The following is a 15,317-nucleotide window of genomic DNA, read 5'->3' on the forward strand; positions in this document are numbered from 1 at the left end:
ACATGCTGGAGAGAAAAAAAAAAAAAAACAACAAAAAGATGCAGCATGGCACTTTCCTCCTGCAAATAGGATATGTGGGTAAACACTTTGATTTTTCAGCTGTTCCAGAGGCCATTTTCGTGTAATGACAGAGTGTGAGATGTTTTCCGAAGAGTGAACTTCACAGATTGCCAAAACTTTCCTGGAAGTGAGCACAAAAAAACACATTAGAAAGCAACATATTAAAGGTAGACCTCTCCTGATCTGTGGGGCCGCATAACATGATTTTCATGAGCCCAAGAGCCACAAGAATCAAATTCTTCAGAGAGCCAGTGGGTGGTGGCAGCAGCAGGGTCCTTCATGAGGAGTTCAAAGGCCATGGATGAGGGCAGCTCTCCAGAAGTCCTGCTGTTCTCTGGCTTGGCTGGAAGTGAAGCTGGATGATGGGGTGAGCACTTGGATGCTGGAAAGCTGGCTTGCTCAGTCCTGCAGCAAGAATCTTGGATTCAGACAGAACCTACCAGCATAGCTCTCCTGTAGCTGAAACACTGGCTCACTCATATAGTGTTTGAAAGCCATTTTTGCAGCACCACACTGGTAGCTCAGGCAGAGAAAATCAAAATGTGTACAACATAGAGACAAGCTCATATTTGTGTTCAGGTGGGTCTGATGTGGTACTGGAAATGTTAAACTGTCAGTTGGCATAAAAAATTGGGGATGTGTAGTTGTAGTTCTCAGCACACTCACTCTTCACTTAGAGTGTCCATTCTTCAGCATCCTGATTATTTTTACAGTTGTGGAAATCTTCTTAATACAGAATGCAAAATGAGAAGGCTGTGGAAGCTGCTTGGAACATGTGGGTAAGGGCTCTGCAGAAGCACCCATGCACCTTCCACAGTGTGAAGATGCACATGCATGAAACCAGATTCTCAGTCTTAAAGGCTGCGTATTTTTGAAACTGTTATGATGTGTTTTGTGCAGCTGAAATCCCACCATGCTCAGGCATACTGGTCTCTGTAAAATGCTCTCTTCACTCCAGCCTTGCAAAGCAGTAGGACACTGGTCCTACCAGAAAGTCTGCAGAGACTTGAGCAGGTCTTTGACCCGTCTGAATGTTTGCCAGCAAACAGTGACTGTCAGGATCAGAGCCTTGAGCTACACCTTGGGAAGTTCTAGTGTTTATCTCTGCATTTCATTGCACCCAATTACTTGCTAGGAACATGTTCTTTGAAGAAAGATCTGGAGCTGGATTCTTCTCTCATTGTGACTATGCCAGCTGCCGTCCCCAAAGCTATTTTTAATCAGACAAGCTTCTCCATCCCTGCCAAAAAAACCTCGTAACAATTAGTAACAATAAAATGAAGGCAGCCTGGATAAACGAATTTTGCTGGCTCTATAAATCAGCAGCACTAGCAGCTCAAGAAGATCAGTGCTGCATTGTTAACGTGCTGTCTTCCATTTTTGGTGTAGCCTTGGTCTCCTGGTTCACACTTGGTCATGGTGCTGGTCTCCACACTGCCTATGGCAGGTAGGCTGGCAGATGGGCACCAGAACCTCTGCACAGCAGGCTGCTTTGATTTGCCTTGTTGTGAATGTGAGGAGGGTGTGAATGATGCCATTTACATGCCAGCAGTCTTGCATGACAGTTCATTAATTCTGATGACACAGAGCTGCACCCAAGGCAGGCCCGGTGCTTGGGTTAACTCCTGGCCCTGTCATGTCCCAGCCTCTGGTGTGATAATTTGCCTGCAGGCACGTGTGTCCCTGTGCTATGATCCTGTCAGAAGCTGGGCTGTGTTGGGCTGGATCACAGTGTGGACAGGAGGCCTCCAAGGACAGGCTGCCACAGTCAGTGATGACATTAAGCAGGAGGTGGTACTGTGTGCTCTGCTAGAGAACCCCATGCCATGCTGCACTGCTGCTAGAGGCCTGCTTGCTGTTGTTTCTTTAATCACATGTTAATGAAACATTTCCTGGCAGTTTTCTTTAGGGAAAAAAAAAATAAAAATAGGGGCACAAGTCCAAAAATAGGGGCACAAGTCCAAAGGTACTGTCCTGCCCAAGTCACAGGCTGGGTGACTGGATTTGGTTTTCTTCTTCCTGCTGGACAATGTATTTCTTCTCAACCCTGTCTCCAAACTGTTTATAATATTGCTCTTCAGGTGTGATTTCCTACTCCAGAGCTGGAGGTCTTCTCTGGTGAGGAGCTGCACAGTTTTAAGGGTTCTGGACGGAAAGATTAATGGGAAATGGAAAAAGAAGAGGGAAAGATAGAGAAAAAGTAAACAACCCACCAACCCCCACCACCTGTAGCATAAAACCTGTCCCCCAGAAGAGTGTGACTGCTTCACAAACAGCAAGGATAGCTTTCCCAGGCCCTGTGGGATGGCACATTCATCTCCTGGGGAGAAAACACTGAAGCTGCTCCATCAACTCCTCAGCGAGCAAGGGTATTGCAGAGATCACTGAAAAGAAAAGAAAAGAATTTGAAACAGGAACAACAGATCAGCAGCCTGAGGAGGGCCCTGGTAACCTTGGGGGAAGAGAGAGAGAAAGCTGGCTCCTGTTTCTCTTGCCTGTTAATCTCACATCATTAGGATCCATTTCTAAAATGTGCCTATGAAACTGAACTGAAAGTGGTGTCATTTCTGAAACTGCTGCTGGCAGTAGCCATCTCCCTTTAAAAACCTGTTGGGGCTCACCATGAGGAAGCACATGGAGAGAGACTCTTGCAAGCCTAGCTTTCCCAGCTCTGAGACTCACACAACAGAAGGGAATACACATTTTTCACAGATACTTTCTTTTCCACAAAAAAACCAAAACAACAAAACAAAAACCCCAAAACCCCTCAACATTATTTTGTGCTTCTTTCTGAAGAATAATTGCCAAGGGTCCTGGGAGGTAATAAAGGTGAGGTGAGTGGTCAGCTGCAAGTAACAGTGCTCATCAATTAGGCTACTGCAAGGCAAAGCAGCAAAAATTCCACTGTGCCTGCCAGCTAGGGAAGCTGCATTCTCAGAAAACTCTTACTTTGTTCATCTGTCTAAGGTTTCTTATTGTCATCTATGACACAAGTACAGATCTATTTCCAGCAGTGGTTTTAGCGTAAGAGGGTGAATATCTATATATTTCCCACTGGAAGTGTATTTCTGTGAACACTAAAATTGAGCTGCTTTTCCTGGGCTACTCTGAAACTATCTATGGACTTTTCCCAGCCTCTGCTAGACAGCAGCCACTGAGGTACGGTTTTAAAGCCAGAGATCTAGCTTCTAGCTAGATGGTCTACAAGTTAAGGGGCTGAGCACAAAGACATGCCAAACTAGCTGAGTTCTCAGTTTACGTGTGCCAAATGGGTTTGTATTGGTAAACTGGTGCTCCAGAAAGGCAGAAATGGATATGCCATTTTCTTCCCTGGATATGCAATCTCCTTCACTGAACACTGATAGTTGGCATCATCCCTCGGCAGAGGTGCAGAGAAGACCTCAAGATACTAATCCCAAAAGGAAGGTGACATGACTAAGGTTGTCTATGTGTTTTAAGAGATTAAAATGGGGTTTTTTTTCTGTGAGAGTGGTGGAAGGCAAGCTGCTTTCATTTTGCCTCAAGTGCTTTGCACAAATGGCGCTGCAGCAAGCTCTGCATACACACATAGGTGCTGCTGAAGTCACTGTGCAAGCTCTGTGCATCCACACATCACCTCTCCTTTGGAGAGTCTCAGCTCCTGCCATGAAGTGAAGAATTCACACCATCCCCATTCAAATTAGCCCCAGATGATCATCTCAGCCCTGAAGTCAAGGCTAGCCTGCAACACCAGGAGTGTGGTGGTCTGGAAACAGGCTGGTGTGGAGAGGGTAAGCACAGAGCACAGGGTTCAGGGACAGTCAGGCTGACTTACCATGTTCTGCAGAGAACACCCAAGCTTTATTCTTGGTATTGTAAATTTTTGGGAACTAGCTCTTCCAACATGAGTGTCCTTATACTGTTGGAACTAGTGATGGTGGTGGCTTTTCACTGTGAAACAGAGCAAGCAGCACTCCAGTGAAATCCATGGGTGATCTTGTGGTTGTGGTGTATTCACTTAAGCACTCCATGAGCCCTTTAGTGGTGGTTTGAATTTTAGAAAACAAGCAGAGCAGTAGAAGAAGAATAGAGATCTTAGAGCTAGGCATTGTGTGTTGTGCAGACGTAGTCTTCCACTGCAGATATCTAAGTGTTCTGATGGTTTGTGTAATTACACTTCTAATTTTTTTGGTTTTGTTTTGTTTTTTTTTTTAGAAGTCAAAAACACATCAATGCTGCTCTGGGAAAGACTGTGAACACCCTTATAAACAGGAAAGTGATATGAAGCAATTTAAGAGAGATTAAAGAATGTCTGGAAAACAACAATACAAGTTCCAACTTGGAAAAATGCAAACTGGAGAAAAACAACTTGAAACTCAAATATGCAGCAGGAATAAATTGAGTTGAGGAGATCTAGGAATGATAGCAGCTAGCTGATTGGAAGTGGTATTTCTTAAGCTGCAGAAGTGGGCAATGCGTGGGAAGCCACTCTCTTACATGTGGGAAGGCAGAGCATGTGGAATATTGCCCTGAGTGCTGTGTATTGCACTTCTAGATAGACAGAGGCATGGTGGAGAGGATTCAAGAACAGCAACCAAAAAAACAGAGGGGAGGTTATGAATATGCCATCCCTAAATTTTTCTCCATGAAGTAGTCAGAACAGGACAAAGAGCGAATGTGGTAACTGTTGCCAGTATTAGAAAAAAGTAAATGCTAAACAGATCTAGTTAAGGATGTATGCAGGGGAATAATCAGGGGGAGTGCTCCTATAAAAAGAGCATTGAACTGAATCTCAAGAATCTCTTCAATGGAGAGATGTGCAATGCAAGGAAGTAGTGGAAACTTCATTCCTTGGGGACATCTACCACTTGACCACACAAAGCACTAGGAAGTTTATTAGGGGAAATGACTGCATTGGATAGGCGGGGGAAGAATGATACAAAAGATCACTTTCAATTTATCTGAATGTATGATATGAATGGGAAAATATGTACCAGGATGTTTGTGATTTCCACATTCAACAGTCTTAAGCTGTCTTTCATTTATAGTAATGAGAGACCAATTTATTCCCAAAAGGTTCCTCTTTTTTCCACTCTACCAACTGTAACTTCCTAATTTGTGCTGCGAAACAATAACCTTAGAGCACAGAGGATTGGAAGGCTTTTTCTCAGAATAAAGAATAGTTTTGTTGGAAAATCTAATTTTCTGGGTGGATAATGCCACCGGGCAGAAGGTAGTCATGTTGAATTCACAGGTATCACCTCAGTATGATGTTCTTTCACTGAAAGCAGCTCAGTATTCTCCATGGAGGCACCTGGCTTTTATATCTTCCCACGTGGGTTGTAGGAGCCACTTGCATATCCCGTTAAAATTGGCCGCCAGAATGAGTTGCCCTGATTGTTGATTGGAATGCTTAAAAGCTGTGCTATCCCTACAAAAAGACAGAGTTATACACGCAACAAAAAGAAACGTTTACGGCCGCAGTATTTTGCAAAGCACACCCCTCCCATCTGTGGAAGTGCTTCCCCATCCCGCCGGGCACACAGCAAGCACCGCATTCCTGTAGGCTGTGAAGGCTTTCAGGGTTTCCTAGTTAATCGGAGATCAGGTGGTCAAGCCGTACCTTCAGAGCAATAGGAGTTAACCAAGGAGAGTGGAAAATGATAGAAATGTGTATCTGGCTGAGCTGCAAACCCAGCCTCGAGCAGCTCCTCCAGAGGTGTCCCTTTGCTGCAGCACTGGGTTAACCGTGTGCTCATTAGCCTTGACAGTCTCTCTTGACAGCGTGCCCTCCTATAATCTAAAGCTGTGCTTGGGAGATAAGGGCTTTGTGTACTGGCTATAAACAGCGAGGCTGGAGTGGAAATTCACAGGGCTGGGAGTCAGAGAGCAGCTTTGCAGCTACACTGAGAAAGCCTCAAAAAGGGTGAGGGTTCCTTCTCTCTGCACATTCAAAGCGGCTTTTCCTCCAGTCTCTCACAGGGCATTTGTTTGTGCTTTGTGTTCTGCCCCCACCTACACAAATCCTTGTGCTGTAAGGTTTTTCTTGTTTTATTCTGGAGTCACTTTGGATGCATTGTCCTCTCCCAAGTGCTTTTTACTTTTGACAAAGCAAGGTGCTTGTATAACATTGCCGAGGGGGAGGGAAAATAGCAGGATTGGAGGAAAGGCACTTACCTTGGGAAACTTTTAGGAATCTGGTTTTATTTTGTGTCTCGGATCAAAGGCTGATTTTTTCTTAAAATGTTTGCAGTTCCATGGTATTTGTCTTCTTGCACCTCTTTGGCTCTTAATTGGTTTGGAAAATTCCCATGTTTATTCACAATGAGAATACTGAGAGCCCTCCCACCACCATTCTTGCCCTGCATATTATCAGATCTCAGGGAGAAGCTGGACTTGGCAAGTTCTTCTTCATTAAAATGAAAAGGAAAAATCTAACACTGCTATGGATGAAATGAATAGAGCTGCAAATAGTTCTCAGTAAAGGATAGTTGTGGGTTTGTTTAGAGAATACTGTTTGACTGCCTTGGAAGTCATCTAAAGACATGAGCTATGAAAGTGTGTACAGCTTTTGAGCTTCCTACACTCCTGTCCTCCAGTTTTGGTGTTGTCCCAGACTAATATTCCTTTTCACTCACCCACCTGCCTGGTGGTTTTCAGTGGTCTTGTCAAGGCAAACAAGGTGAAGAACATGGGAAGCTAAATAATAGGTTTGTAACCATTATCCTGTTTTAAAGCAGTATTTTATGACTCTGAAGCAGATGCAGGATCTTACTGTGTTCAGCTCTGTCTTCAGTGAGCACATACTAAGTGTTACAAGAGCAGCTGTAGCCCAGGACCTGGTGGGGACATAGGAAATCAAGCAGAGGAAATATCCGAGGTGTACCCAGGTCTGCAGATGGTCTGTGGAGGTCTCCAGAGTGAGGAATTGAAATAGCAAGCTGTTAATCTTTTATTCAGCATTCTTTCTGGACTCCAGCATCCAAACAGTTTTCCATTCCTGAGGTTTCTGTCTATCATCTCTCAAATCCAGCATCTCCTTGTCTGTCTGCCAACACAGTGAAAACCTAGACCTTGGGACCTTGGTATGGCCACCCTTCCTTCACTTTTACTGAAGCTTCCCGGGTGCTGGCAACTTTGATCCTCTCAAGTCTCCTAAACAACTCCTCTTTTTTGGCTCCTTGCTCTGGCCACCACATTGCTCATCTCTTTGCTTCCTTTTGCTGCATGACTCCTCTCCACTTTTGCTGGCCCTAACCTGCTTGAATAAATCTATCCCCCAGGGGCGTTTTGCGAAGGTGACCTGGTTGTCACACCCCAAAACCTCATTCTGGCTGGCTCACATTCCTCCCAGGTCTCTGCAAAACCATTTTCCTCTCCTTTGAATCTCTGAAAAGCTGCCACACCCCACACTCCACCGGCACCTACCATGTCGGGAGCTGAGGCTGCCTGGTCAGTGCCAAATACTGTCCTTGTGTTATTGATATTTTGTCCTTTCCTCTCTCCTTCACATGGACCTAAACAAAAGTGAGATTTTGTTTGAGTGCAGAGGATATTCATGTGACTTCATTAATTTCAGGCTACTAAATCAGATGGAGTCAGTCAGGTTCCCTACAGAGTCAATAAAGGAAGACAACATCTAATAAACCTAAGCTGTCCTACCCTTCTCCACCGATTGCATAAGGAGCTTATTTATCTAACTTAGGTAACAAATATATCCCCCTGAGGATAATAAAAAAATATCATCCTTTCTCTGTATGCTCAGCTTTTTCTCTGAGAAAGAAAGTGTTGGGGAATTATGTGTGCAGAAAAGAAAGGCAGGCACAGGAAGCAAGGAGGAGATAAACTAAGGGGAGCTGAGGATGAGAGACTGGGATGATGTGAAAGGAAGAACAGGAGATGAGACGGTTGAAAGGATCTTCAGGAACAAATAAACTTAAGAGGTGGAAGTAGAGGAAAGATAACAGCAGAAGAGAACACTGAAGGAAAAGAGAAAAGAGCAGCAGGAGGCAATATGATGGTTATCAGAGAAGTGTTTGTGAGTGGGCAGGCAGGAAGCAGCCACCAGGAAGGATACATTCAAAGTGATACCAAATGTGAGTCTGGGGTAGAAGGGCCAGCTGTGATACTAAAAAGCCTGTGAAGGGAAGGAAAGGGAAGAGGAAAGGGAAAGGGGAATAGGAAGGGGTAGGGGAATAAAAAGCAGTGAATTCAGGAAACAAAATCTTACAAACTTTTAAGGAATAACACTGTGCCAGAGGAAGTGTTGGTTGAACCCAATGACAGAAACAGTCAGACAAAAAAAACCAACAGCCTAAGTGGAGGACAAATGAACAGAGGAAAGACACTAAAAAGAGAGTAGGCAAAAAAAAACAAGGGTCTTGGCTTGCTGTTCTGGAGTCTCTCCAGGGACTTTAGTGGGAGCAGATTTGGGCCTGGAGCATCTGAAATGATTGTTACTCAGACTTTAGCCAGAACTCAATCTCCTAACTCTTATGTAAAAATTATGTATCTTCAAAGCTTTTGTGGATCTGTATGTATGCAACTCCAACCTGGTCAATCCCCACACTGTAAAATCCTAGACAGATAAGTACTGAACCCTCTTGGGGACTGAATAAGATTTGACCTCTACAAGTATGTAAACACTTGCTGTTTGGGTTGCACCTTGCCACTGACTTACAAAGTATAGCCCTTAACTCTCTCTAAAATAGATACAGATCCAAGGTGTCACAGAGGTGGACCCAAGACTGCTTGGTGTCCATGCAAAGCAGTTTCCAGCAGGAATGGTCCCCATACTTTCTTTCTGAATTTCTGATCTGTTATTTTGGAAGGTTGTTCTCTGCCACACTGTTTTTGCCCTTTCTTTCCTTCATCCCCTTTCCTCCTCAGGAATGACCACGGTGCCTCTGAAAGTAAACAAAGCACAGGACAGGTTTGGCAGGACCTTTCAAAAGGAAAATATTCCCTCTCCATCTGAGTGGTTATGAATAATTATCTCCATAGCACATTTAGTTCAGACTTCAGAGCAATTGTCACTGAGGTTGTGTCAAAGTTGATTTGAAACACAGACTAACAAAATGAAAGCACTCATAGGAAATACAATTCTTGCCCAGAACAGATTGTCAGAGTACCTATGGCCACCTGGGTTAAGCTGCTTTTATAAATTATTAGATTTCTCTGCTCAATATCCTCTACTGGCTTTCTGTCCATCATTGCTCTTCCACAGGGAAGTGTGGCTTTTAATGCTGCCTTCAAAAAAGACAAAGGGTGCGTATCTGCTGAGCATCTTCAGAAATGGTCCCTCTGCAGCATCATCTGCACCTGGCACTGCTGCCCCGGGCATCCCAGTGTGATGCCTTTTCCCTGGGCTGCAGTAATTTGCCTGCTATCAAGCTGTGTTTGATGAAGATCAGAGCTGAAAACAGGCTAGATGAAACCTGCTTGGTTAATTTATGTACCTCACCCTCTGTAAGCACTCAGCCTCTTGCCCTTTGCCTTTCTCCGAGAAAGAGAGCACTTGCTGAACTGAGATGTGTCACCCTGCTCTGATGCACCCAGTAGCCCTGTCACAGCTGGATGGAACCCAGTCACTCTTAGACTGTTAGCATGTTATGTTCCCTAGGCATGACATTTCCCTTTCCAAGCTCTGGAAATGTGTGCTTCTTCTCCAAGCCAAATAGGGACGGATCCATCCGCTTGAAAAAACCCTCCAAAAGGCAAACCTCCATAGATAGACACTGCAGACAGTTGATGCAGAATGTTCTGGAGTCCATCTTGCTGTCAGAAAATCAGGAAGTGCTTTCTCCCCCCTTCTTTTGGCCACAGATTGATGGCACATTGTCTGCATTTACCTCCTTTTGCTGTGGCTTTCTAGCAGTGATAACCTTTGGGCTGCAGAGTATGGATGGTCAGTACCTAGCCATGGACAGAACAGGTTCTTGTTCAGCTCCTGTGTGTATCTGCTCCTGTGTGTATCTTCTACCTCTGGGTGTCTCCTATAAACTAACTGCTTTTGTGTTTGGGTATGAGTATGCACATGTAAGTGGCCTGTAATGTCTGTGGAGTGATTTTAGTACCTCTAGGTACTTTAGTACCTTCTAGGCTCTAGAAGAAATGGCCCAAAACAGGACAATTAAAAAAAACAAACCCAAAATAAAGAAAGAGGACAGCAGAATAATTTTTCTCTCCACAGTTCTAAGAGGGGCTTTGTGGGATTTTTTAGAGGTAAAAATGGGGTTGAATTCTGTCAGGAGCTGCTGAGGCTGAAAACTGCTTTTGGCTCAGAGGCCACCTCAGATGAGAGGTGCAGACCCAGATTTTGGAAAAATGCACGTGCCTCTGCTTTTGGATGCCAGCAACCTGTTTTTGCAGAGGCACTGAGTTGTTTTTTTGATCTCAGTAGGAGTTCTGTATGTGTTAATGCTCATGCAAATCAGGCTGTGGGTATCCAAAGTCGGGCAGCCAAAAGCACAGGCGCCCCAAATTTTCAGGCTGCTTGTTACATAATCACAGCTCAAAAACCTCTCTGCATTTAATTTTCCCATGTTGATAATACTGCATTTCTAAAATGTTCCTCAGATGGACCTGGGACAAGAGTTAAGCCTTCATTTAGCTGGAGAAAAAATATCGCTGTAAGTGGCAACCATATTTACAGTATTACAGGAAAATGTGTATCAAAAGATCTAAAGTCTTCTTCTTACTCTCCTTGTCCATCTTATGTCCCTGGCTATATTGAGTAAATTCTCTGTGGTCCTGGTTGTGTGCACCAAAAATAACCATAGCAGAAGATGTGCTATGAACTGCTCTTAGTGTTTGCAACACTCAGTAGGGAGGTGGTCATAGTTTTGCTCAGTGGCTAAGGTGAATGTTTTTGGGAGAAGTGCTGATTCAAGGCAAAGGAGATTTGGATTTTTTTCCCCTTGAAAAATAAAAAAAAGAAGGTTAAGCATTTATTATCATGAAATACTATACATGATCCAGAGTGATACAGTCTACTTCTTATTACTGTTAATTAACATCTTCCTTTTAGAAATTTAGATCAATCTTTAAATGAAAATTTCTATCCTGAAGTGAAAAAGCAAAAAGTTTCTATTTGACATTTCTGGAACAAATAATTTTCAGGGATACCAGACTAAACTTTTTCAATGCTACAGTTTTTTTTTCATGCTTGTTTTCAGCTGGAAATCTTTGCTTCACTTGACCTGAACTTGCAGTTCTTGACAGTCCATCTGAAATGGCTTTTTCCCAGAAAAGACACTATTCACAAAAACAGCTCGTCCAGCTGAACCCAGGTAGAGGATTTTAGTCTCATCTGATTGGTTAGTGATTTGTAAACTGGCCATCAGCCTTTATTCTAGTAGCCAAGTTGTTAAATTGTTCTTTATTTCTGCTGAATGAACTTCTAGGAACTCCAGTAAGTAGGGCCCTGTTTCATTAGGCAGCACACATCCATGTAAAGGCAAGCTAACCCACGCTGCAAAGAGCATGTTTCTACCAGGTAATGAAATCAGCTGGAACAAAAAGGTATTTGAGGGCTGCAAATAAACTAGAAGCTTCTGCTGAAAAGATAATTGAGACAGCATGTGCCTTGTCGAAGGGCATTGAAAGCAACAAGAGCCTAAGGGTGAGAGACTGGGAGGTATCGTGAGCTACATTTGGATGCTGGCTTGGGATTTTGTTCAAGGATAACAGGCAGTAAGTGCTGGGTAGCTCCTGTGCAGTCCTCCAGCAGGAATCTCCTACCTGACTTCAAGGTGGTGTTATTATTCTCCTCAACTTCCTCACTGGAAATCTGGTGCCAGTGATAGAAAAGATTGGATGTCAAAATGTGGCCAGTTAAATGACTTAAACTTTTATAGTTTCTTTTCTATTGTGTGCCTGATACAGAAAATAAAGGTGTGTTTTGGTGGATTTTTTTTGGACAGGTTCAAGGGATGACAGTTGGAAGATTTGGGCATTGGACAGCCCAGCCGCTCTCTCAGCCAGCCACACTGTACTTGCAGGTAGTGCAAGCAGTAAGGACACAGACAGCTCACTGCTGGGGCTGGGGGAAACCTACCTCTCACCCTCTGAGATGCCACCAAGCCGAGGCACTGCTGCAGTGCAGTTGTGTTGTGACAAAAACTCTGTTTTTTCTGATGAATAGAGATCCATGAAAAGTCTTCCATGGGGGTGCCGTTGGCCCCCAGGCAGGTTGGTGGGGAGAGCTCAGGTCTGAAGTGCACAGGGGAAGGAGGGAGCAGACAGGCCTGTTCTGGCAGGCTGCGAAGGAAGAGGACTGGAAGTGCCTCAGCTGCACTGCTCTCCTCGCCTGTCCACAGGGGATCCCTGTCTCGCCTCCTTCTCCAGCCACAGCTCTGGAGCAAGGAGAGGACCCTGGCATGGCACAGCTCCCTGAAAGCACCATGTCCTGGGGGGCACCAGGCCCAGCTGGGCCAGGGAGAGGATTGTTCTGCTCTACTCTGCACTGAGGCAGGCTCACCTCGAATATTGTGTGAAGTTTTGGATGCCACAATGTAAGAAAGACATAAAACCATTAGAGAGTGCCCAAAGGAGGGCATGAAGATGGTGAAGGGTCTTGAGGGGAAGCCGTGTGAGGAGCAGCTGGGGACACTTGGTCTGTTCAGCTGGAGGAAACTGAGGGGAGACATGGCAGTCACAGCTTCTCCTGAGGGGAAGAGGAGCATTGAGGCACTGAGCTCTGCTCTCTGGGACCAGGGACAGGCCCCGAGGGAATGGCTGGAGCTGTGTCAGGGGAGGGTCAGACTGGATATCAGGGAAAGGTTCTCCCCCCAGAGGGTGTTGGGCACTGAACAGGCTCCCAGCAATGGTCATGGCCACGAGGCTGCCAGAGCTCCAGGAGCGTTTGGACAACGCTCTCAGGGACGCACAGGGTGGGATTGTTGGGGTGTCTGTGCAGGGCCAGGAGTTGGACTCAATGATCCTTGTGGGTCCCTCCCAGCTCAGGCTATTTCATGATTTTATGGTTCTGCTAGCCATGAGTAGGGGGACGTTCCCCTTCCTCAGCTCTACTCAGCTGCTATTCTGCCCCAAACTCCACAGTGGTTGCTAAAGGCGGGCATTGAAAAGGCAGCCTTGGGCACTGCAGTCCCTCATGGGTACATGGATTGTCTTCCAAAGACAGGGAGTCCCCCATGTACAGTGAGAACAAGGCTCCTGGGACAAGGCCTGCTAGTGAGGGTGGTTTCAGAGGTTGAAACACAGATCTGGGCTTTGAGGAAGCTGAGTTTACCACAGCATGTCCTCCTCTGCCCTGATATGCTGTCAGTTTCCCTCCAGGCACTGTGTGAGAAAGTGAGCAGGGATTTAATTGCTGTGGTGGCACAACATCCAAATGTTTTGAATACTTCTGTAGATTCCTCATTGTTTGTGATGTGGTTAAAACTGCTGGCAGCAAGGTGGGGAGCATTTAATTTTGTGTCAGAGAGAAATTGATATACCCACTGTGATAGACTGGTGCCTGCTTCTTGCTGGGGCCTCCACTGCTGCCAGCAGTGCTGGGTGGGGATGCAGGGCGTCCCAGAGAGCCCTTGGTGAGGGGAACACAGCTTGGGGCAGGCACAGCAGCTAGGTAGTGAAGGCTGCTGGGCTCAGCCCTTGGCAGGGGGCTGAAGGTACACGAGCAGCCAACAAGGGCTTCTGCCCTGCTCTGCTCAACCTCATCATAGTCGTAGGTCTGGAATACAGCTCTCACACATAGTTTACTCTGAACAAAACTTGACTTGAGTCAGCACACCAGATGCAATTTTCCTGGGGTATCCTGAGTAAAGTGCTGGGGCTAACTGTTGCCTCTCTGGCCTCACCCCCAGCTGGATACAGCCAGTGCAGCTGTTCCCCATGTGGTCCCTGGCAGCCCACATTCAGCCCATAGCCCCATGCACCGGGGTTACTGACTCCAGCTGGGCCCCTCAAGGACGACATCCCAGCCCTGAAGTTTAGCTGCTGGTAACTGGAACTCCTGTGAAGTCCTGCTGTGTTGTGGACAGGGGCTAGTGGGATCAGTTGTGCAGGACAGGTCTGAGCACTAACCAGCATTAAAACATGACCTCCATGAAACAAAATGAAGCTGCTGTTTGAAATATTTGTTGAAACTGCTTGTGGAGGATTATGCATTGTGCTTTTCTTTGTCTGGACTGGACATCCCAAGACAGAGCTGAGATTGAAGCACCTCTTCTAGATGAGGATGTTGCTTTGGACAGGCACTGCCTGCACCTGCCTGAATGTCTAAATATGAACCATCACTTACTGCTCTCAGTCTGTCTGGTAAGTGCCAAGCACTGATCTTAGCTAGGCTCTCATGCTGATTATGGCTGCTGAGTTGGTGATTCTGCATGCAATGTGGATAATGAATGTTCCAGTTCCCATATGGGGTCAGGTGTTTAGTGTCCATCTGGTTTCAGTCATGCCATGCCAGTTTATCACACTGAGTTATAGACCCCTGCTTTCTGGGGAGGTCCTTTGGGGAACAGCACGCCATCACTGGCAGAAGCAGAAGTAGTTGCAGATCTAAGCTGTATTTTCTGCAATCCTTCTGTGGTGAGCGTGTGCAGCTGTAACTTTTAGAAAGCTTTTTCTTCTTTTATCTTTGTCTCCGTGATGGAATGAACAGTCCCTGAGCATCCTGTGAGATCAACTCTGTCTGTGTGGCTGTAGATATCCCATTGAGTTCCTCACCTTATCAGCTGAACTGGCTCCCTGAAAGTGAGTCCATATAGGAGATGGGATTTTGTTTTGCTTGGTTTTAAAGAAGAAAAATGTTAGTGCATTTTACATAAAGGCTAAGGGCCTACACAAGGAGAAAGTTTCTAATAGTTCCTGATGCAATGTGTTTAGCAGTGAGAAAAAAAATGTGGGTGGGGAATACAACACCTACTGCAATTATCCTTGCCTCCTTGTAGGGAGAGGGAAGAGAACGAAAGCAATTTGTCTTTGGCAGGCATTTGTGCTTTTCTGTAGGGCTCTGAAGTTGTTGACTATCAATGCAAGCAAAGATTTGCACACCTAGTCTCATAGTTGTGTAAAGATGTAAAAAAAAAATCAAAGCAGCTTGCAGAGTTAAATTAAATTAATTAACAACTTCTCACATGATGCTAAATGACAAAACTGAACACCCAAAATCCCCTCAGTGTCTTTCTTGGACTTTACCAGACAGTAAAGGACCAGAAGGGTTCAAGGTGAGGGGAAGTGTCTCAGGGGCAATCAGGGACATTAGGAAAGTACCTGCTGCCTCTGTGAATAGAGCAGCACCCACCTATCTT

This window comes from Parus major, chromosome 1A (assembly GCF_001522545.3).
Source record: "Parus major isolate Abel chromosome 1A, Parus_major1.1, whole genome shotgun sequence".
NCBI lineage: Eukaryota > Metazoa > Chordata > Aves > Passeriformes > Paridae > Parus > Parus major.